Source organism: Rhinolophus sinicus, linkage group LG05 (assembly GCF_036562045.2).
Source record: "Rhinolophus sinicus isolate RSC01 linkage group LG05, ASM3656204v1, whole genome shotgun sequence".
In the NCBI taxonomy this organism is placed as follows: domain Eukaryota; kingdom Metazoa; phylum Chordata; class Mammalia; order Chiroptera; family Rhinolophidae; genus Rhinolophus; species Rhinolophus sinicus.
This window is the reverse complement of record NC_133755.1, coordinates 81,965,498-81,986,843: the sequence shown is the minus strand read 5'-3', so window position 1 is coordinate 81,986,843 and position 21,346 is coordinate 81,965,498. Positions and strand designations below refer to the sequence as shown.

Below are 21,346 nucleotides of genomic sequence, written 5' to 3'. Positions count from 1 at the left end.
GCGGCAGGGAAGGGTTACTGGGAAAGTCGAGCAAAGCCAGGGGACATTTGGCAGGTGACTGGGGTTGGGGTCCTGGAGCATTTCTGGACACCCTTCATGTAAGGGGTATGCTGGTGTCTAGAACAGATGAAGTCCCATTCGCATTCCCACCCCGGAAGTTTCTGTTCCCAGCTGAAATTTCCCATTGCCCCAGAAGAAGCCACGGTGAGCCTGGGGGGTGGGTGAAGTCAGACACAGACTTCACTCAGTTGTTTTTTTGCTGAGTAAAAATGGACATGTTACTTAACCCCTTTGAGGTTCAGCCTCCTTATCTTAATAGCTAGCTATGTGACAAGTTTCTTAATTGATCTGTGCCTTGGTTTTCTAGTTTAGAAAATGGACATGGCAACAGCACCTACCTCACAGGTTCTGTGAGTGTTACATAGGACAATCCAGGTGAATCACGTGAGACATAAGTGCTCAATTAATTTTGTAGTGCTTATTATTATGACAATTACACTTACCTCACAGGGTTGTTGGAATTAGACAAAGGACGTAAGGCACCTAGCATAGTGCCTGGCATTTAATAGGTGTGCAATAGATAGTATCTGTTATTATCTTTAACTATATGCACGCCCCAAAGTCCCCTCCCTTTTGGACTACCGCAGTGCTGTGAAATTCTCCCTTTAGACAGAACTTTCTTAAAGTGAAGAGGCTAGTGTCTCCAAGACACTCTTCCAGTGCCATCTAGGATGCACAGACGAGAATACCTGCCCTCCCCTACTCATGCATTAGCCTGGCTCAGTGTGTCATCCAGGCTTTGATGCAGGTGGAATGGAACCCAGGTCTGGTAAGTTTTCAGAAGGCAGTGAGCACAGGACACTGCCTGAGAGAGGACACTTAGGGTCACTTGGCAGCCAGGCATTTGGTGGAGGATGGCAAGAGTGGGATGGGCACTGGCATTCACAGGGGATCGGGTCATAAAGCAGAGAGGTAAGAAAGGCTGGAGGTTGGCAGAAACTGGAGCAACTTGGAGCGGCTGTGGGGAGGGTAATGAGGGGCAGACCTGAATAGGCAAGTGATGGAGGGAGGAGTAGGGTGATGGGGAGAGGGGGTAAGGGAGCAGACAAGCTGGGCTCATTCCATCTGGACTTGAGGTATGCCTGGCATTGAATTAAGACCTCAGCAGCCCTAAACCCTGAAAAAAAAAATGACAGTGGAAAACACACATACATACACCCCTGCCCATGGGTCATCCAAAATTAAATGTTATTTTGGAAATTGACACACAACTTCCATGCTTCCTAAGATTGAACTAACTTCCTTGTAGATTTCCTAATTGCAAAACACGTTCATCGAAGTTGAGCTACACCCCAGCCCTCTTTCTCTTCCTCATCCTCTCTTACTCTTTTATGCCCTTGTCCAGAGAATAAGACTTTCATTTGCATAGCACTTTTCACTTTTCAAAGCATTAGCCTTTTTGCATCTCTTAATCTACCCAACAGCTCACTTTTCTCCATCCCATTAAGTTCCGACCAGTCTGGGATTCCATGGGACCTTCCTTGCCACAGAGAGCCTCACGCCATCCCTCTATCACAAGCCTCCTCTGCTAGACTCTCCGTGCTGTACAGAGTAAGGAGGCAGGCACAGCCCTCCCCAGAGGAGTTTCAAATGCAGACAAGACAGAAAGGCCATGCAGACAGGAGGGCAGATCAGCACTGAGAGCATGTGCAATCAATGAATGAGCGAATAATGGATTGGTAATGAATATCGGGAGGGGGGAGGAAAGGGGGAGGCTTTGGATTCCCTTTTGTTCTGCCCAAGATGGAAGGCTTCAAGGAGGAGGTGAGGTTTTCAGGAGTTTCTCTACTCCCACCATTTCTCTGGTTGGAAAGGAAGGCAGGGAGTGTGTCCCAGTTTTGGCAGAGTAGGACTCTGAAGCCCAGAGAAGAAAAGTGACTCGTTGAAGGACACACAGAGCCTCAGTGACAGAGCTGGGCTAAAAACAGATCTCCTGACTTTTGGTCATGTGCTGTCATCACCAGATTCCTCTCTACCCACCCCCGCAACCTGCAGCATGCATGGAGGTGAGCAGGACATCCTCAAGGGACAAAAGGGCTTTCAAAACAGCCTCACAGCCCCTTGTGCCCTCTCCTTATCTTCCCACCAGCTAGTTTCACATTTGCAAATTGGTTTCCATAACCTGTCTGGTAGACAGAGGTTGTTGCAAGCTGTGCCCTGAATCCCCAGCCCAGACTTGGAGTCTTGGAATTGTGGCTTTCTCTGTCCATGACTTATGCCAGGAGGAAGGGAGGGGGATTAAAAACACCCTAAAGACATATCATTTTGACAAGGCCCTCAATCTTGGGAGGTGCCCAGAGTTGGGACCCAGACTATGTTAAAGAGGGTTCACCCCAGGACATACACAGACAATGGCAAACTCAGAGCACTTTTCTTGGAGCAGGCACTTCCTAAGCACTTTACATGTATAAATTATGGGGGTAGGTATGATTACTAGCCCCACTGACAGACAGGAAGATTAAAGCCCAGAGAGGTTAGGTAATTTGTCCAAGGTCACACAGCTGGTAGGTAGTGGAGCTGGAATTCAAACCGAAGCAGTTTGGTTCCACAGCCATGTTCTTAATCACTCCAGAAAGAAGCATACATTTACTGAAGGTCTTGCTGTGCACAGGAGGATTTTACATGAGCATATTTTGTACTATCAGCCCCATTTTACAGGTGAGGAAACTAAGTCTCAGTGGTTCCTTTGGTGAGGCCTCTCAATGTATAAAAAAGGACATTTGAGATGATTCTTAGGGTGTCTGCTCCGGAACAGCCCTCCGTGGCACCATCGCCACCTAGTGGCATTGTACCTAAATTGCAGGCAGGCTACCTAAGCAGATGGTTGGTATCAAGTTCAACAGGGAACAAAAGTTTTGGCGTTTTGGTTTTTGATTTCTGTGGCCTGAACAACAGAGAAGTGCGGTTCACTACACTTCAGTATATAATAAACTTTTATACTGAAGATGTGGTCGTGGACAGAGTTCACTATTTGTAATGTCATCCTCAAAATTAATACCTGCTGGGAGGGGAATCTGTATGGTGTGTTGAATTTTTACTTTTCCACGGGCTTTCACATGCATCATCTCATTGGATTCTTACCACATCCGGTATTACTTTCACTCCTACTTTTTTAAATGAGGAAATGAGCGTTCTTAAGGAGGCATTGATTGAGTTGGCATTGGAACTGCAGGGACCCCATTGGGTCAAGCTCCCACCTTCTAGGCTTAGAGAGGTTGGGTGACTTGCCCCAGGGTCCTGTGAATCAGTTGCAGGCCTAGGTCATGATCCCAGTTACCTCAATTATAGGGCTGAGTTCCTCTCCTATCATGGGCAGTTTCAGCGTCTACTTCCTCTAAAGCCAACCCCACCTGAAGGAGAAAACGAGGTTTATGCAAAGGCACTGCCATGAGGCTCACTGCTGCAAAGCACCCTCTCCAGCCTGCGGTCTCTGCTTTGCTATTTGGAGTCTGAGAGCCCGGGCTCTTCCAACTGCGTTTCCTTCATCATGCAGCCATGTGTCAGGCTGGGGAGGAGACGACAACAGCACTGGTAGATTTGCCTGCTCACCACCCTCACCTGTCTCCTTTCATGCGGGCTCCACCCATCCCAGAGCCAGGAGGCCCAAGCAGAGATGAGATGGGAATACATCGTGGATAGGGTCAGGGGACTACGATCTGATCCTGGAGCTGCCACCAACTCACCGTGTAGCCTGGGGTGGGACACTTTGCCTCTCAGACCTCAGTTTCCTCACCAGCACAATGGGGATGGATCACAGCACAGTGTGTTAGAGCTGCCGACAGTAAACCACCTCCACAGGAGGTTCATTGGGCACATCATGGCACAGCCACGATGGAATATTATGCAGCTGATAAAAAGGGTGAGGCAGCTCTTAAAGTTTTGATATGAAACAATCACCAAATATCTATTCGAAGGGGAAAAACAAGTTGTAAAACTATGAGTATAGTCACTATCATCTGTGTATATAAAAAAAGAGGTAGCAGAAGAATATATATCCATGTTTGCTTGTAAATGCAGAAGGTGTTTCTGGCAGGACCTGGGCAAAGTGGTTTCCTCTAGGGAAGAGAAGCAGGAGGCGGACACCAGGCAGGGAGACTCCGCTCTGTGGACTCCCATATTCCTTTTGTTTTTAATTGGGGAATATTGGGGAACAGTGTGTTTTTCCAGGACTCATCAGCTCTAAGTCAAGTCGTTGTCCTTCAATCTAGTTGTGGAGGGTGCAGCTCAGCTCCAAGTCCAGTTGCCGTTTTCAATCTTAGTTGCAGGGGGCACAGCCCACCATCCCATGTGGGAGTTGAACCGACAACCTTGTTGCTAAGAGCTCACGCTCTAACCAACTGAGCCATCCGACTGCTCCCTCGTATTCCTTTTTGCTGTTTGAACCGTATAACATATTTTTTAAAATAAATTACAAATGTTAAAGATAAAAATAGACACAATAGGGGAAGTAATCATAATAACCATTGTTCATGTGGATTTGTTTTGTCCTTGACACTATTCCAACTGCCTAGTTCTTGCAATGAAGCTGTGAGGCAGGCATTGTTATTATCCCCCCATTATACAGACGAGGACACCGAGGCACAGAGAGGGGAAATAGCTTGCCCAAGTCATGCAGGAAGGAAGCAGCAGTACTTGGATCCAGGTGCTGCCTCATGTACACAGACAGCCCATGTCCCTGACAGGTATTATGATGAACGTGGGCATGAAAGCTCTTTGAAGAGTCAAGAACACTCTGCAAAAGCAGGAAATCTTTGCTTATCTTGGTAGAACCCCACCTCAATGCGTTTTGAGGCTATGACAGAGTGCATTTCCCAAAGATGGTGCAAATGATAGCTCCCATCCCATGCTCTTCTGCGAAGTGACTTGGCCCTCCCCTCAAGAGGTGGGGTCTATGGCTCCACCTCCCTTCAATCTGAGCCCAGTGACTACTTTGACTCATAGAATGTGGCAGACGTGATGATGTGCTAGTTCTCAGTGTAGCCCGGCTTCCTGCCACACGCTCAGTTGACAGCCGTTGCTGACAGCCAGCACTGACCAGCAGCAGAGAGAGAGACAGAGTCTCCTAGACTTCCAGCCCCATCAGGCCTTCAGATGACTCTAATGCCAGCAGCTATCTGGCTGCAAACAAGAGATCTCGAGTGAGAAAACCGCCCAGCTGAGCTGAGTCAGCCCACAGAATCAGGAGAGTAATAATACACTGTTGTTTGAAGCCACTAAGCTTTGGGGTGGTTTGTTCCGCGGCAATGGATAGCCAGGATGGAGGACTTGAAGTGGGTTTGCGTCATGGGGGCCAGTTCTTGGCTGTGGTTCTGCTGCTCAGTACGTGTCCAAGGGGGCAGAATGGAGGGAGAGAAGGCCGCTCCCAGCTGTCAGCCTCCAGCAGCAGCAGGTGCAGGTGCCAGTGTTGTCAGACCTACACCTCCGTGTCCTCTTGGTCTCTCCTTTGCCCGGGTGTTTCTGGGCAGCTCCGTCAGCACCTTTCCAGTCATGCCGGCAACATGCTCTGTTGCCCCTAAGCCATAAGTCGCCATTTGTAGTGTCAGTAAATTAAACAGGCTGTTCTGTTGGATATCTGTCTCCCTGGCAAAACTGGAGCTTCTTGGAACGTGGCTCATCCTCAGTGTGGGATGGCTTGTCTCCATCATTTGGCCTTGGATCCTTCCCAGTCCTGCATTCTCTCTCTCTCTCTCTCTCTCTCTCTCTCTCTCTCTCATACAGTCCCTCATGATTTCACTCATGGACTATGAGACAGACTCAGACCGTGTGTTCTATCCAAACCATGTTTCATTCCTTCGTTCAGCCCATGTACTGAGGGCCGCTGTGTCCCAGGCACTGTTCTAGGCGGTGAGAATACAGCCATAAGCAAGACACGAAAATCCCTGCCCTCCAGGAACTCACAGCCTGGTGGGAAGACAGATGATAAGCAGATAAACAAATAAATATAAAATAATGTCGGGTGGTGATAGTGTTATGAAAACTAAGAGGGGATTCAAGAGTCAGATAGTAACGGGATAGTCTTCATGAGGGAGGTCAGTGAATGCTCCTGAGAAATCATCAAAACAACTTAACAATGACTCAGAGAAAGTCAAAGCTTCTAGACAAAATTCACACCTGCAAAATTTGATCAGGGAAATTATACTTGGTAGAAATATGGCCACAAAGAAAACTCACAGTTGCAGGCACTCTAAACAGTGAAACGTGGTATGTTGTCTCTATCCCCCACAAAGTCAATAAATCACGTGGGTTTTACAAAAATTATTAGAAACGAATTTATCTCAATCACAGTAATTTCAGCAAGGTGAAAATCAAACTGGAAAAAATTTTACTGCATGCTGTAGAATATTGCTCAAAGAATGATCTTTTCTTAATACCATTCACTCCAGAAAATATTTTCTCAACGAAAATTGATAATGGAAATAAATCTGACTAAAATTTTGCATTAAAAAATGGGGTCAATAGGCAAGTCTAGAGAGACAGGAAATAGATTAGTGGTTGCCAGTGGCCGAGCAGAGGGGTGAGCGGTGAGTGACTGCTACAGGATATGGGATTGCTTGTGGGGGCGATGGAAATATTCTGGAATTGGATCCTCGTGACGGTTGCACAACATTCTGAATATACTAAATGCTACTTAATTACTTATATACTTTAAAATGGTGAATTTTATGTTATGTGCATTATCTCGTATCATTTATTATGTGAATTATATATCAGTTTAAAAATTTGAAGAAAAAAAGGTCAAAAATTTTCCCATTCTCTTGACAGTGTCCTTTGATGCACAAAAGTTTTAAATTATTTTTTTATTAGTTTCAGGTGCACAAAACAATGTAATAGTTAAACATTTATCATTTATATCCCTCACACAGTGACAACCCCCCTTTCCCCATCCACTACCCCTCTGACATCGTACACAGCCATTACATTTCTACTGTCTCTATTCCTAATGCTATACTCCATTTCTTGTAAATATATATATATGTATATATATATATATATATATATATATATATATATATAAACATATATATGTAATTGTAATTGACATTCATTATTGTTCAGCTTCAGCTTCAGGTGTACAGTGCAGTGATCAGGCATCTACATCATCCCTGAGGTGGTCTCCCTAATGAGACAAGCGTCCATCGGATACCTTACAAAATCTTTACAACATTATTGATTACATTCCCCAAATTGATTTTCGTAACCCCGTGGCCATCTCGTGGTTACCGACTGTGCTTTCTAATCCCTTCACCTACCCCAAAAGTTTTAAATTTTGATACAGCCCAATTTATCTATTTTTTTCTTTGTTGTCCACACTTTTGGTGTCATATCAAAGAAATCATTGCCGTGCCCAATGTTATGAAGATTTTCCTCTATGTTTTCTTCTAAGAGTTTTCTAGTTTCAATTCTCATGTTTAGGTCTTTGATCCATTTTGAGCTTATTTTTATACATGGTGTTAGGTAGAGGTCCAACTTCATTCTTTTGCATGTGGATATCCAGTTTTCTCAACACAATTTATGGAACAGACTGTCCTCCCTCCATTGTGTAGTAGTCTTGATACCCTTGTTGAAAATCTTTTGGGCATATACGTATGGGTTAATTTCTGGGCTCTCTGTTCTGTTCCATTGGTCTGTATGTCTGTCTTTATGCCAGTGCCGTGCCGTCTTGATTGCTGCTGCTTTGTAGTATGTTTTCAAATCAGGAAGTGTGAGATCTCCAACTTTGTTCTTTTTCAAGATTGTTTCGCCTATTTGGGGTCCCTTGAGATTCCATATGAATTGTATGATGAGTTTTTCTATTTCTGTAAAACAGGCTTCTGAGCTGTTAATAGGGATTACACTGAGCCTGTTTACTATGAAGCCCCTTTCCTTTCCTCTCTGAGGCCAGCTGGCCTGGCTGCGGAAGCCGGTACAGCCTTGGGCCCAGGCAGTCCTGGGTCTGCCACTTGCTAGCTGTGTGAGAGCGAAGGCTGGGCCCAGGCTGAACCCCTTGGCTCAGCTTTCCCATCTGCAAAATGGAGCAAACGGTGGCCACTTTGCTGTGTTATCAGAAAGACGATTGATAATGTGAGGACATAGTGGGCACTCCATGAATAGTGGAGAGATTACCGTGCTATTGCTGCAGGCACATTCGCCTCCTGATGGGAAAGACGTTCTTCCTGGAAAATCGGAATCTTTACTGGGAAAGAAAGTTTGTCACTTTCTGCAGAAAGAAGAATGCCTGCCCCTTCTCTGTCTCTTCTCTGGCTCTGGGGTCCTGTCCCAGACAGCTGAATCTGCAGTAGGCGCCCAGAGGAGAGCAGCTGGGCAGGCCACAGAGGCACTAAGCCTATCTGTCTCCCTCATCCCACTCGGTCCCCTTCACCCCACCTGCAGCTGAACAAGCCAAAGCAGGCGCTAAGGCCCCAGGCCCAACCTGGAGCATACCATGCCCCGCCCACAGGTGCTGAACTCCAAAGAGGAAGAAATGGCAACAGTGGTGACTGTAGAAATGCTCAGTGACAGGTGGAATCCCTGTCCCATCCCCCCAAAGTTGCAACCTGCATTCAAATTACAACAAATCCCAACACTATTGAGCTCCTCCCACTCCCCCACCCCCATCCCCCACCCCTGCAGCCCTGCCACCGAGCCTGACTTGCATCTGGTTCCAGAGAATGTAACCACAGACCTGTGGACTGAGCCCCAGACCCACCAGACCCCAAGGGGCCAAGCGTGTCCCTGTGCCTTCCCCATTCCTCCATCCTAGAGGTGACCTTCCCCACCCAGACCTCCCCACTCTCCACCCTGCACTGAGTTCCTCCAAAAGGAACATGGGGACCTCAAGGTCTGTGCATCTTTCAGCAAACTCATGCAACAAATATTGGCCGGCCATTTTCACCTCTGATGGCAGCCCCCTCATTTCGCAGCCCCTATCATTATGTCCACCTTACAGATGAGGATGCTGAGACTCAGGACAGTCAAATGCCAGGCTGCTTCCACTTTACCAGCTCTGTGGCTTGGGGTGAGTTAGTTAAATACTTTGTGTCTCAGTTTCATCATCTGTAAAATGGGATCATAGCCATAAGAGCTAGGTACACAGTATACAGGCAACCCACTTTATCTGTTATTGTTCTTAGTGTTACACCAAAGCCATTAGGTTACATTTGTTCATGCAGTTTTTCTATAGGACCTGGGACTCTCACAGAAGGCTCCATATGCTTCTGTGCCAGTGCTGTTCCATTCCCAGAAGCCAGGGAGCTCAGGCACGCAAAGGCTTGGGGTTGATCAAAGAGGCAGGCAGCTCCCAGTTAATACACCCACAGCACCTCCAACCCCACACCCAGTGTTTGTGCCTTGCCTAAAGCAAGCCCTCATTCTATCTGCCAGGGAAATGGAATAACCTGGAGGCATCCTAGGGAAAGGCATATGTGTTCAGGGCAGGGTTGCATTCCTCTCCAGTCTGTCACTGTGGTGACCCAGTCTCCTGGCCAGGCCCTCGGGGACTGAGGCACAAGATAGCACATGTGGCAGGTGAGCCGTGCATGGTGGCCTGTGAGCTGGGTCCTTCTGGCTCTGGCACCACATTGAGGAATGAGTTTTGATGAAGCACCTCCTCTTTCTGGTCCTCAGTTCCCCTTGGTCAAAAGGAAGCACTTGATTTTGATCATCATAATACCAAATGCTTTTGATTTTTAACTAATTCAATCCCTACCATACTCCCATCTGTGAGTAGGCACAATTACCATCCCCATTATACAGATGAGCAAACTAAGGCACAGAGAGGACAGTTGTTTTTCTAGGGTCGCTTTGGTTGCCAAGTAGTTTGGTTTCAGAGCCTGTTTTCTTAATCACGACATCTAAGACAAGAAACATTATTGGGCTTAAGAATTACCTACAGACTTGTTTAAAAGGCAGCTTCCCGAGCCTCTTCTGTAGGGATTGTGAACCTGGAGGTCTGGCAAAGGGCAGGAACCTGCCTTTGTTTTTGTTAATTGTTTGCATTCCAAATGGAAGTAAGCTCCTCTTTTTTAAATTGTGGTTAAAAAACACACACACATAACATTAAATTCATCATCTTAACTATTTTTAAGTGCACAGTAGCGTTAAGCATATTTACATTGTTGTGCAACAGATCTCAAGGACTTTTTCGTCTTCAAAATTGAAACTCTGTACCCATGAAACCACCTTTCTACTTTCTGTTTCTATAATTTCCACTATCTCAGGTACTTCAGGTAAGTGGAATCATACAGTATTGATCCTGTGGCTTTCACTTAGCGTATGTCCTCGAGTCATCCACGTTGTAGCATGTGACAGAATGTCCTTCTTTTTAAGGCTGAATAATATTCCATTGCGTGTATACACGTATGCCACATTTTCTCTATGCATTCATTTGAGGACAGACAGTTGATTTGCTTCTGCCACGTGGCTATTGTGAATATAGTCACACGCCACATAATGACACATGACAGCAGTCCCATAGATTATAATGGAGCTGAAAAATTCCCATTGCCTAGTGACGTCATAGCCACTGTAACATCGCAGCGCAACGCATGGTGATGCTGGTGTAAACACACCTACTGTGTCGCCAGTTACAGTATAAAACTATAGCAGATACAATTATGTACCGTACACAATACTTGATAATAACTGAGTATGTTACTAGTGTGAGTATTCACTGCGCTATACTTTCTATCGTTATTTTAGAAAAGTTTGCTGTAAAACAGTATGCTGTGTTACGCTGGCAGCAGCCGCTCACGTTTACGTGTCTCTTGATTGCATCATTGTCACTTGATTTAACCTTGAATTGTTTTGTACAGTAACAGGCTGTAGAGGCTTGTAGCCAAGGAGCAATGAGCTATACTGTATAGCCTCGGTGTGTAGTAGGCCGTGCCATCAGGTTTGTGGCAGTGCACTCTGTGAGGTTCCCACAATGACGACATGGCCTAAGGATGAATTTCTCCACATGCATCCCAGTTGTTAAATGGCGCATGACTGTAGTGAACATGGGTATGCAAATATCTCTTGGAAACTCTGCTTTCAGTTCTTAGGGGTACATACCCAGAACTGGGGTTGCTAGGTCATATAATAGTTCTGTTTTTAATTTTTGAGGAACCTCCAAACCATTTTCCACAGTGGCTGCACCAATTTACATTCCGTCCAACAGTGCACAGGGTTCCAGTTTCTCCACATCCTCACCGACACATGTTGTTTTCTGTTTTTTGGATAGTAGCCATCCTAATAGGTGTGGGACGGTATCTCATGGTTTTGATTTGGAACCTGACATTGTTTAAAGCTCCCCAGGTGATTCCCAGATGGCACCTGGGCTACATTCTGAGAATCGCTCTAAGATGTTGCACGATTCAAAAAAACTCCATGACACCAAGCATGGGAGGAACAGCCCCAGGAGATGACAGCAGCAGCTCACGGGCTCGTGCTCAGCTGTCTTTGCAGTCTCTGCCCCTCCTGGCTCTGTGGCTCACCGGGAGCCTCGCAGCCAAGATATTTGGTGATTTCTGACAGGTGGAACTCTGCTTCTGCTCCTTGAGGATGAAAGATTCAGCCTGTGGAATTTGACCAGAGGCAGAAAGTCAAATCACCTTGAGGGGAGAGAATCAGACACAAAAGACCTTTGGAAAGGCTGAGGGCCAGCTCTCCAATTTAGGAAAATTCACTTCTATTGCAGAGGAAGTGGAACTGCCATATGGCATCAGCCAGCCCCAGAAAAAAAGCTGAGGCATCAGAAGGGAAAAATTTGCCCTGCCCTTTTGTACAGCAGAAGGTGTCCTGTCCCCACACTCAGCCAGGAGGCTCAGCCCCGAGCTCGGAGGAACAGCAAGGTAGCAACGAAATAATGACTTTTGGAGTGTGCATGACTCGTCAAATTATATCTTTCCCTTCAGCTGTCCTCCCCTGCAGGCTGCAAGGAGCTATTGTGCCAGGCAGCTCGATTAAGACTTACAGGACAGCGGCGAGGGAGGGGGCATAGCCTGGATATTCCAAGGCTGGTGAAATGGGCCTGCAGAGCTGCCACCCACACCCAGGAGCGTTATTTATGGCGCCGGCCATGGAGGCTGATTTGTGCCTTCCTCCTGCTCCATCTGGCGCTCCCTGGCAGGGCTCCCGGTTTGACTTACCACTGGCAGGGCCATATGTCCTGCCAGCCCTCAGGGGGCCTGCAAGTGATGGGGTGGGGAGGGAAAATGAGAGCTAATTCCTTTCCTTTCCACAACCCCACCCCCACCCCAATCCCCAGGCTCCCCAGAGCCCCCGGAGGAAACTACATAATGGGTTGGACACCCTGGAGACCAGGAGTCACCCATCCTTTCCTCCCCTTCCACCCCTTAGTGACAGGAACTGAGGTAGGCTTCCATAGGCCCCAGCAAGTTTCCTAAGGGTGGGGGATGGTACCTGCTTGGGCTCTGGGTCAGACAAGCCCTTGTTGGGATCTCCAAAGATGGCTTCATCCATCTCCCTCCCTGCACCTACCTGCAGCTCCTCCCATCAGAGGTGGAGTCTATCCTCCCCACTTGACTCTGGGCGGGTCTGTGACTTGTTTTGACCAACAGAATGCAGTAGGAGTGACCTTCAGACCTACTAGCCCCTGCTTTCAAGCTCTCTGGGAAGCCACCACACTTTAAAGCTTAGATGACTGAATGCTGAGCCACTAGGCCCAGTGAGGAAATGCCCAGTGAGTCCTTTGGACATTCCCGCCTAGCCCGGGCACCAGCAGAGTAAGTGACTCTAGCCGTCTAAAGTATGAGTGGATGGGGACAAACTGCGGACAGCTACAAGCCTTGCATCTGTGGGGGAAGAGGCAGAGCTGTTGCCGGAAAACAGGTTCTTGGTTATGCCACAGGAAAGAGTTCCAAGGTGCACCGAGTAAGCTGAGCAAGCCATGAATTTACTGAAAGAAAGAGGGTAGGGCAGTGCACTCCCAGGGTGGTGGCAATGGGCAGGCCGGGGGAACATATTATTTTCAAAATGAGGGCGAAATAGTTAAGACTTAGAGGTGGTGTTATAGAAGTTCCCAGGCGGGTCTTTGCTGACCACTCCTTCCAGTTGGGAGGATGGATTTTCCCCCCTTATTTGGCCCTTGTCGGAACTGTCATGGTAACACAGGGAGTGGAGCTTTCCCCTCCCTGTAGTGCTAATAATATAATTCATTACAACTGGTGTCCTGGGTCTGCTATGGGATACCAAAATCAAGTTCTGGCCGGTCTGGTAGCTGCATCTTTTCTGAAGAAAGATCTCATCTCCTCCCTCCTTTGTTTTCCCTTGCTTCCTCTTTCCCTTCCAACCCCCTCTCTCCCCGCTGCCCTGTGCTTTTTGTCTAAGGTAGCAGGGGGAAGCAGCAGGGATAGCATCTGGTGACCTAAAAAATAGGAGGACCCCAAAATAAGCCACAGATATTCATGGGAAAGCATGGTGACCAATCGGCAGCCAACACCGCACAGTGGCTAGTGCAGCGGCTTGATGGGCCTGGAACAGTCTAACTCCTATAAACTCTTGAAAGAGACCTGCCAAGGCCCCCTACCCTGTGGGGACAGGAGCCCACACTGGGGAGAAACTGCTGGTTGCAGAACAAAATCGAGCTACAGAATAGGGACAACAGAAAAGAAGAAAAGAGAAGGGTTGGAAAAGAGTGGATATGCCAGTTTTGAATTTATTACCTCTCAGCTCCAACAACCCCCTCTTTTCCTCATGTCAGATGAGCTATATATGTACATATGTGTTTCCTAGTTCTGTCCACCAGAAAGGCTAGAAACAGTAATCAACCCAACAGCAATAAGCATCCCTACAGCCCCGACTGCGGCCTTGAAATATCATCGCCTATGAAAAGAAACCAGGGCTTCTTGGAGACCTGCCTCGTTTCAAGCATGGGGCAGGAAGGCACAAGGTATAAGACGAGCCTGGATCCCCAGACATGCCAGCTAGCAGGAAGCGCTCAGAGACTAACAGGGTCACGTCAGAAGGACTCAGGAGCCAGTTTGACGAGGCTCCCACTGGACCATATGAGCTTTAATAAGGATAAGAATTGCAATAGACTTAAATCAATCAAACACGTTTAAATGCATGGGTTCATAACACTATTAAACAATAATTGGTCACTTTGATAGGGAACCAATTTATTATTATCTTGGAAATTGATGACCGAAAGAAATGAATCAGAAATGTATCCTGCCTTCTGTATATGAACTATATACCACAGTGTAACATAGATATATAGAGGGGAAGCATCTCTATAAAAATATTGCAACTGACACATGAAATAGTAGAATTAGAACATTCTCATTTTGCTACCTGCTGTGAATTAACTGATGTAGGTGCTGGCTATCAATGGCTACTAATATCACAAACAGAGATACAGCTAGACATCATGTGCCTCCTGAGGGAAGACCATGCCATGTCCTGAAATGTTCCCAAAGGGATTCTTCCTGAGTCCAATCAGTCCTCTGGGTCTAGCTGCCAGTTTGCCAGAAATACAGGGGACAGAGGAACATGTTGAATTGCAGTGTGTGTCCAATCAGCAAAGTCCAGACTGCAGGAAACTACAGGTCAAACAGCCCAGGTATTTCAAAGACTTAACTGTAAAGAGAAAAAGAAGTGGAGAGTGTGGCCAACACACCATAAGTGACCCCCAATGAGTCTGCCCTTGTATAGTCCCTTCCTTTTGAGTGTGGGTGTAACCTGTGTTTTGCTCCTAGCCAATAGAATATGGCAAAGGTGATGGGATGTCACTCCCATGTCTGTGTTTTGTTATAGAAGACTCCATCTTAACAGACTGGAGGGAGAAACTCTCCTATTAGTCTTAAATAAGAAAACAGCCATGCTGTCCACAGCCAATGGAGAGGGCAAGAAATTTCAGGCAGTTTCGAGAACCTATGGGTGGCCTTGACCACCAGCCAGCAAACATCTGGGGCCCTCAGTTATGCAACCACATAGAAATGAGAGATCTGTCAACAACCTCAATGGGCTTAGAAATGGATTCTTCCCCAGTCAAGCCTCCAGATGAGAAAGCAGCCCACCCAACACCTGACCACAGCCTGTGAGGCCCTGAGCAGAGGACCCAGCTCAGCCGTGCCCAGCCTTTTACCCACGGTAGCTGTGAGATAATACACGTGTGTTATTTTAACCCACTCAATTTGTGATCATTTGTTACACAGCATAGAAAAACCAACATAGAGGAAGACTCAGTAGATTAAAAGAGACTTAAAAAAACATGTCAAGCTTTTCCGCCTATCTCATTCTTTGCATTTGTGCCTTGTTTGTGTGTGTGCTACAACATAGGTAAGCCTTGAGGATATTATGCTAAGTGAAATAAACCAGCCACAGGAAGACAAATACTGTATTATTTTACACGTATGAGGTACTTAGAGTAGTCAAAAACACAAGGACAGAAAGTGGTTGCCAGGGGCTGGGGATGGGGGAAATGGGGAATTAGTGTTTAACAGGTATAGTGTTTCAGTTTTGTAAGATGAAAAAAGTTGTGCAGATGGATGGTGGTGATGGTTGCACAACAACGTGAATGTACTTACTGAACACTTAACAGTGGGTAAGATAGAAACTTTTATGTGTATTTTACCACAATAAAATCATTGGTGGAAAAAAATCTAAAAAAAATAATAAGACATATCAAGCTTTTAAAATCTTATCTCATTCTTTTTCATTTGCACCTTTTCTTTTCTTATTTTCTTTCTAATAGACCTTAGTTTAGGTTTACAGCAAAATTGAGCAGAAAGTAGAGTTCTTATATATCTACTGCCCTTCTCTTCCCAGCCTCTTTCACTATCAATATTTCATACCAGAGTGGTACTTTTGTTACAATCAATATTTGTACATTTTTAAAAACTTCTTATTTTGAACTAATTTTAGATTTAGAGGAAAGTTGCAAGAATAGTACGTAGAATTTTCTTATATCCTTCACATTGCTTCCCATAATATTAATATCTATATAACCAAGAATGGGAAATTAACATTGGTACAATATTATTAATTAAAATGCAGACCTTACTTTAATTTCATGAATTTTTCAATAATGTCCCTTTTTGATTCCAGGATCTGATCTACAATCCCACATTGCTTTTAATTGTTATTTCTCCTCAATCTCCTTCAATTTGTAAGCCTTTCCTTGTCTTTTATCACATTTACATATAAAAAAATTTTAATGAGCAAGCCAAAATCATTTTTTTTAAAAAGAATAAGAAAGTTAGAAGACTTACACTACCTGATATCAAGACTTTCTGCAAAGCTACAATATCAAGAAAGTATGATATTGGTATAAGGATAGAATGGAAGAGAGTCCAGAAGTAGACCCACAAATTTATGGTCTATTGATTTTCAACAAGGGTGCCAAGGTAATTCAATGTGGAAAGGATAATCTTTTCAACAGATGATGCTGGGAGAATATATATCCATTTGAAACAAAAAGAATCTCAATTCTTATCTTACACCATATACAAAATTTAATTTGAAATGGATCATATATGTAAGTGTAAAAGTTAAAACTAAAATACTTCTAAAGGAAAACAGAAGGATATGCTTATAACCTTAAAAGTTTTTAAATGGGCAAAAGATTTGAAAAGATCTTTAAAAAAAAGGGGTATCGGCAAAAGAGCCAAGATGGCAGAGTAGATAAACACTGTGCTTTCTCCCTCCCATGACCACATTAAAATTACAACTAAATTATAGAACAATCAGCCTGGAGAACCATCTGAAGTCTAGCTAAACAGAAGTCCTATAACTAAGGATATAAAGAAGCCATGTCAAGACTGGCAGGAGGATCAGGGACGTGACGGAGGCCAGTCCCACATCTGCATGTGGCGGTTGAGAATCAGGAGGGACATCTCAGCTGTGGAAGTACCCCCCAGAGGAGCAAGGGACCCCAGCCCCACACTGGGCTCCCCCGCCTGGAGTACAACAACATCTAGCTGTGAAAAACAGTGAGGATTCTGACCATCCAAGTGAGAAGGAAGGCTGTGGGAAACCCAGACATCCTCTTAAAGCTCCCATGCACAGACGCTCACAGGCACTCACCCTGGGCTGCAGCAGAGGGACCGTTACTCAGGAGGAGTCAGAGACATACAGGGAGACACTGTTGCGTGGCTTTAGGGTGAGGACTGGAGGGACAGTTTTCCCTGTATAGAATCATCCTCCCATGCGGCTGACAGGTAGGCACCATCTTTCCCGTGTTGAGCCTTCTCCCTCATGGACAAATCTGAATCTACATTGGCCTCATGAGCTCCACTCACTCTAACCTGGTGACTCCCTGGGACCCAACCGTATCCAATTCGCACAATGCCAGAGGCACATTCTTGGCCAGCAGCCAGAATCACCCACATTGCACTCTTTCTTGGACAACTCTCAGGGGTTTGCAGGCCCCAGGTGGGCACAAGCTAGCCTCAGGGTGCTCTGAGACTTGCTGAGTATGTCCAGACTCGGCACTATCACCAAACCAGAATCTACATTAACCTGGTGAACACCACCCATCCCACCCTGAGACCCCTCCTTTCCCAACTCGAATACCACATGAGGCTTTATCAGCCACTGAGCCTTATGAGAGCTGGCAGGCAGCCGCAGACCTCGGGGTGTCCTGGGCTTTTTGCAGAGCTACCCTAGGCCTGGTACTGGTGGCAGAAGTCCTCGGCTCACAGTGTGGGATCTCCCACATGCCTCCAGGTCCAGCACATAGAACAACCAAACTAAGATTGCTTTGTTTCTCCTACCAGATAGTCTGCAACCAGTGGCAGTGGCTGACCTGGGTCTGCACCAGAGCCCCTTCCAAGACTTGGTCCCAGAACCAAAAACCTGGAGGTTGGCTTCAGACTACAGCAGAGCACCACCCTATTAGCCCCAAAGGCAGCACACCCAAAGGGCACCAGGGCCCACTGGAGCTAATCCTGCTCCACAGGAAAACCCACTATACAGAAGCCTGTAAATTGTGGATGTGCCCAAATCCCACAGGCGGTAAGCCTGAGGGTGAATCCCACCTACTGACATGCCAATAGCAGTCAAGGCTCAACTACAACAGTAGGGCACACACAACCCACACAAGGGACACTCCTGGAGCACCCAGCACAGGTGACCAGGGAGACAGTGCCACTGAGCCACATAGGACACCTACTACATAAGGCCACTCTGCCAAGACTGGGAGACACAGATCTGCCTAATACATAGAAACAAACACAAAGAGGCAACCAAAATGAGGAAACAAAGAAATATGTCCCAGGGCAGTTGGATGGTCAGTTGGTTGGAGCACAAGCTCCTCGCAGCAGCTCGATTCCCACATGGGCCGGTGGGCTGCACCCTCCACAACTATCCTGAAGACAACAAGCTGCCACTGAGCTGCCAGAATCGTGGCCAGATGGCTCAGTTGGTTAGAGCACAAGCTGTTAACAGCAAGGTTGCTGGTGCAATTCCTTCATGGGAAGGTGGGCTGTGACCCCTGCAACTAAGATTGAAAACGGCGACCGGACCTGGAGCTGAGCTGCGCCCTCCACAACGAGATTGAACATAATAACATTCACATCATAGGGATACCAGAAGAAGAAGAAGAAGAAAGAAAGCAAGGGATTGAGAACCTATTTGAAGAAATAATGACTGGGAACTTTTCTAACCTGATGAAGGAAATAGACATACAAGTCCAGGAAGTGCAGAGAGTCCCAAACAAGATGAAGCCAAACAGGCCCACACCAAGACATATTAAAATGGTAGTTTAAAGACAAAGAGAGAATCCTAAAAGCAGCAAGAGAAAGGCAAATAGTTACTTACAAGGAAGCTCCCACAAGATTGTCAGCTAATTTCTTAACAGAAACTTTGCAGCAAGAAGGGATTGGCGGACTGGCCCAGTGGCTCAGGCAGTTGGAGCTCCGTGTTCCTAATGCCAAAGGCTGCCGGTTCGATTCCCACATGGGCCAGTGCCGGATGGCTCAGTTGCTTGGAGTGTGGGCTCTCAACCACAAGGTTGCCGGTTCGACTCCCACGAGGGATGGTGGGCTGCGTCCCCTGCAACTAAGATTGAAAACGGCGACCGGACCTGGAGCTGAGCTGTGCCCTCCACAGCTAAGATTGAAAGATCAATAACTTGACTTGGATAAAAGTCCTGGAAGTACACACTGTTCCCCAATAAAGTCCTGTTCCTCTTCCCCAAATTAAAAAAAAAACACAAAAGAAAACTAAAAAAAAAAAGAAGACGGGATTGGCATGAAATAGTCAAAGTGATAAAAAGCAAGGACCTACAATCAAGACTTCTCTACCCAACAAAGCTATCATTTAAAATCGAAGGACAGATAAAGAGCTTCTCAGACCAGAAAAAGCTAAAGGAGTTCATCACCATCAAATCAGTATCACAAGAAATGTTAAATGGTGTTCCCAATCCACCATCGATGGGGGAACCACTGCTAAGATACAGATTTTCGTGAAAACTCTTACTGGGAAAACCATCACTCTTGAGGTTGAACCCTTGGATACAATAGAAAATGTAAAGGCCAAGACCCAGGATAAGGAAGGAATTCCTCCTGATGAACAAAGACTGAGCTTTGCTGGCAAGAAACTGGAAGATAGATGTACTTTGTCTGACTACAACATTCAAAAGGAGTCCACTCTTCATCTTGTGTTGAGACTTCATGGTGGTGCTAAGAAAAGGAAGAAGTCTTACACCACTCCCAAGAAGAATAAGCATAAGAGACAGAAGGTTAAGCTGGCTGTCCTAAAACACTATAAGGTGGATGAGAATGGCAAAATCAGTCACCTTCATCAGGAGTGCCCTTCAGATGAATGTGGTGCTGGAGTTTTTATGGCCAGCCACTTTAACAGACATTATTGTGGCAAATGTTTTCTGACCTATTGCTTCAACAATCCAGAAGACACATAATTGTATATGGATTAATTAAAAACATAAACCACCAGCAAAAAAATGTTAAAGGGACTTCTTTAAGAAGAAGAAGGGGGGAAACATAAATATGAATAATAAAATGGCAATAACTATGAATCTATCAATGATCACTTTAAATGTAAAATGATTAAATGCTCCAATCAAAAGACATAGAGTAGGGGCCGGCCCGGTGGCTCAGGCGGTAGAGCTCCATGTTCCTAACTCTGAAGGCTGCCGGTTCGATTCCCACATGGGCCAGTGAGCTCTCAACCACAAGGTTGCCAGTTCAATTCCTCGAGTCCCCCAAGGGATGGTGGGCTGTGCCCCCTGCAACTAGCAATGGCAACTGGACCTGGAGCTGAGCTGCGCCCTCCACAACTAAGACTGAAAGGACAACTTGAAGCTGAACGGCACCCTTCACAACTAAGATTGAAAGGACAATAACTTGGCTTGGAAAAAAAGAGTCCTGGAAGTACACACTGTTCCCCTTCCCTCCCCCGCCCAATAAAAAGACATAGGGTAGCTGAATGGATAAGAAAACAAGACCCATACATATACTTTCTACAAGAGACCCACTTCAGATTGAAAGACACACACAGACTGAAAATAAAGGGATGGAAAAAGATATTTACTGTGAATAGAAACAAATAAACAAAAAAGCTGGGGTAGCAATGCTTATATCAGACAAAATAGACTTTAAAATAAAACCTATAATAAGAGACAAAGAAGTAAATTGCGTAATGATAAAGGAATCAATCCAACAAGAGGATATAACCCTTGTAAACATTTATACATGCAACATAGGTATATTTAGGTAAATATACTAAGCAAATATTGACCAACATAAGAGAAGAGATCGACAGTAATACAATCATAATAGGGGACTTTAACACCAATGGACAGATCTTTCAGACAGAAAATAAACAAAAAACAGTGGCCTTAAATTACATACTAGGCCAGATGGATTTAATTTATATTTTTAGAGCATTTCACCCCAAAGCAGCAGAATATACATTCTTTTCAAATGTACATGGAACATTTTCCAAGATAGACCATATGTCTCAATAAATGTCAGAAGACTGAAATAAAAAATATCAAGCATTTTCTCTGACCACAATGGTACGAAACTAGAAATCAGTTACAAGAAAAACACTGAAAAACACACAAACACATGGAGGTTAAACAACATGCTACTAAACAATGAATGAGTCAACAACAAGATCAAAGAAGAAATCAAAAGCTACCTTGAGACAAATGAAAATGGAAACACAGTGACCCCAAATCTATGGGACACAACAAAAGCAGTCCTAAAAAGGGAAATTCATAGCACTACAGGTCTACCTCAAGAAACAACACCAAAAAAAATTCAAATAAACAATCTAATCCTACACTTAAAGGAACTAGGAAAAGAAGAGCAAATGAAGCCTAACGTGAGTGGAAGGA

At 45.5% G+C, this 21,346-nt stretch overlaps 1 pseudogene across 1 annotated transcript; it reads left to right on the top strand.

Moving 5' to 3' along the window:
* The first annotated feature begins 1,803 nt into the window (after positions 1–1,803).
* On the top strand, positions 1,804–19,918 carry LOC109450905 (ubiquitin-ribosomal protein eS31 fusion protein; annotated as a pseudogene). Its single transcript, XR_002137897.2, has 2 exons — positions 1,804–1,824; positions 19,436–19,918. The product of XR_002137897.2 is annotated as a ubiquitin-ribosomal protein eS31 fusion protein (transcript).
* Positions 19,919–21,346: the final 1,428 nt, after the last annotated feature.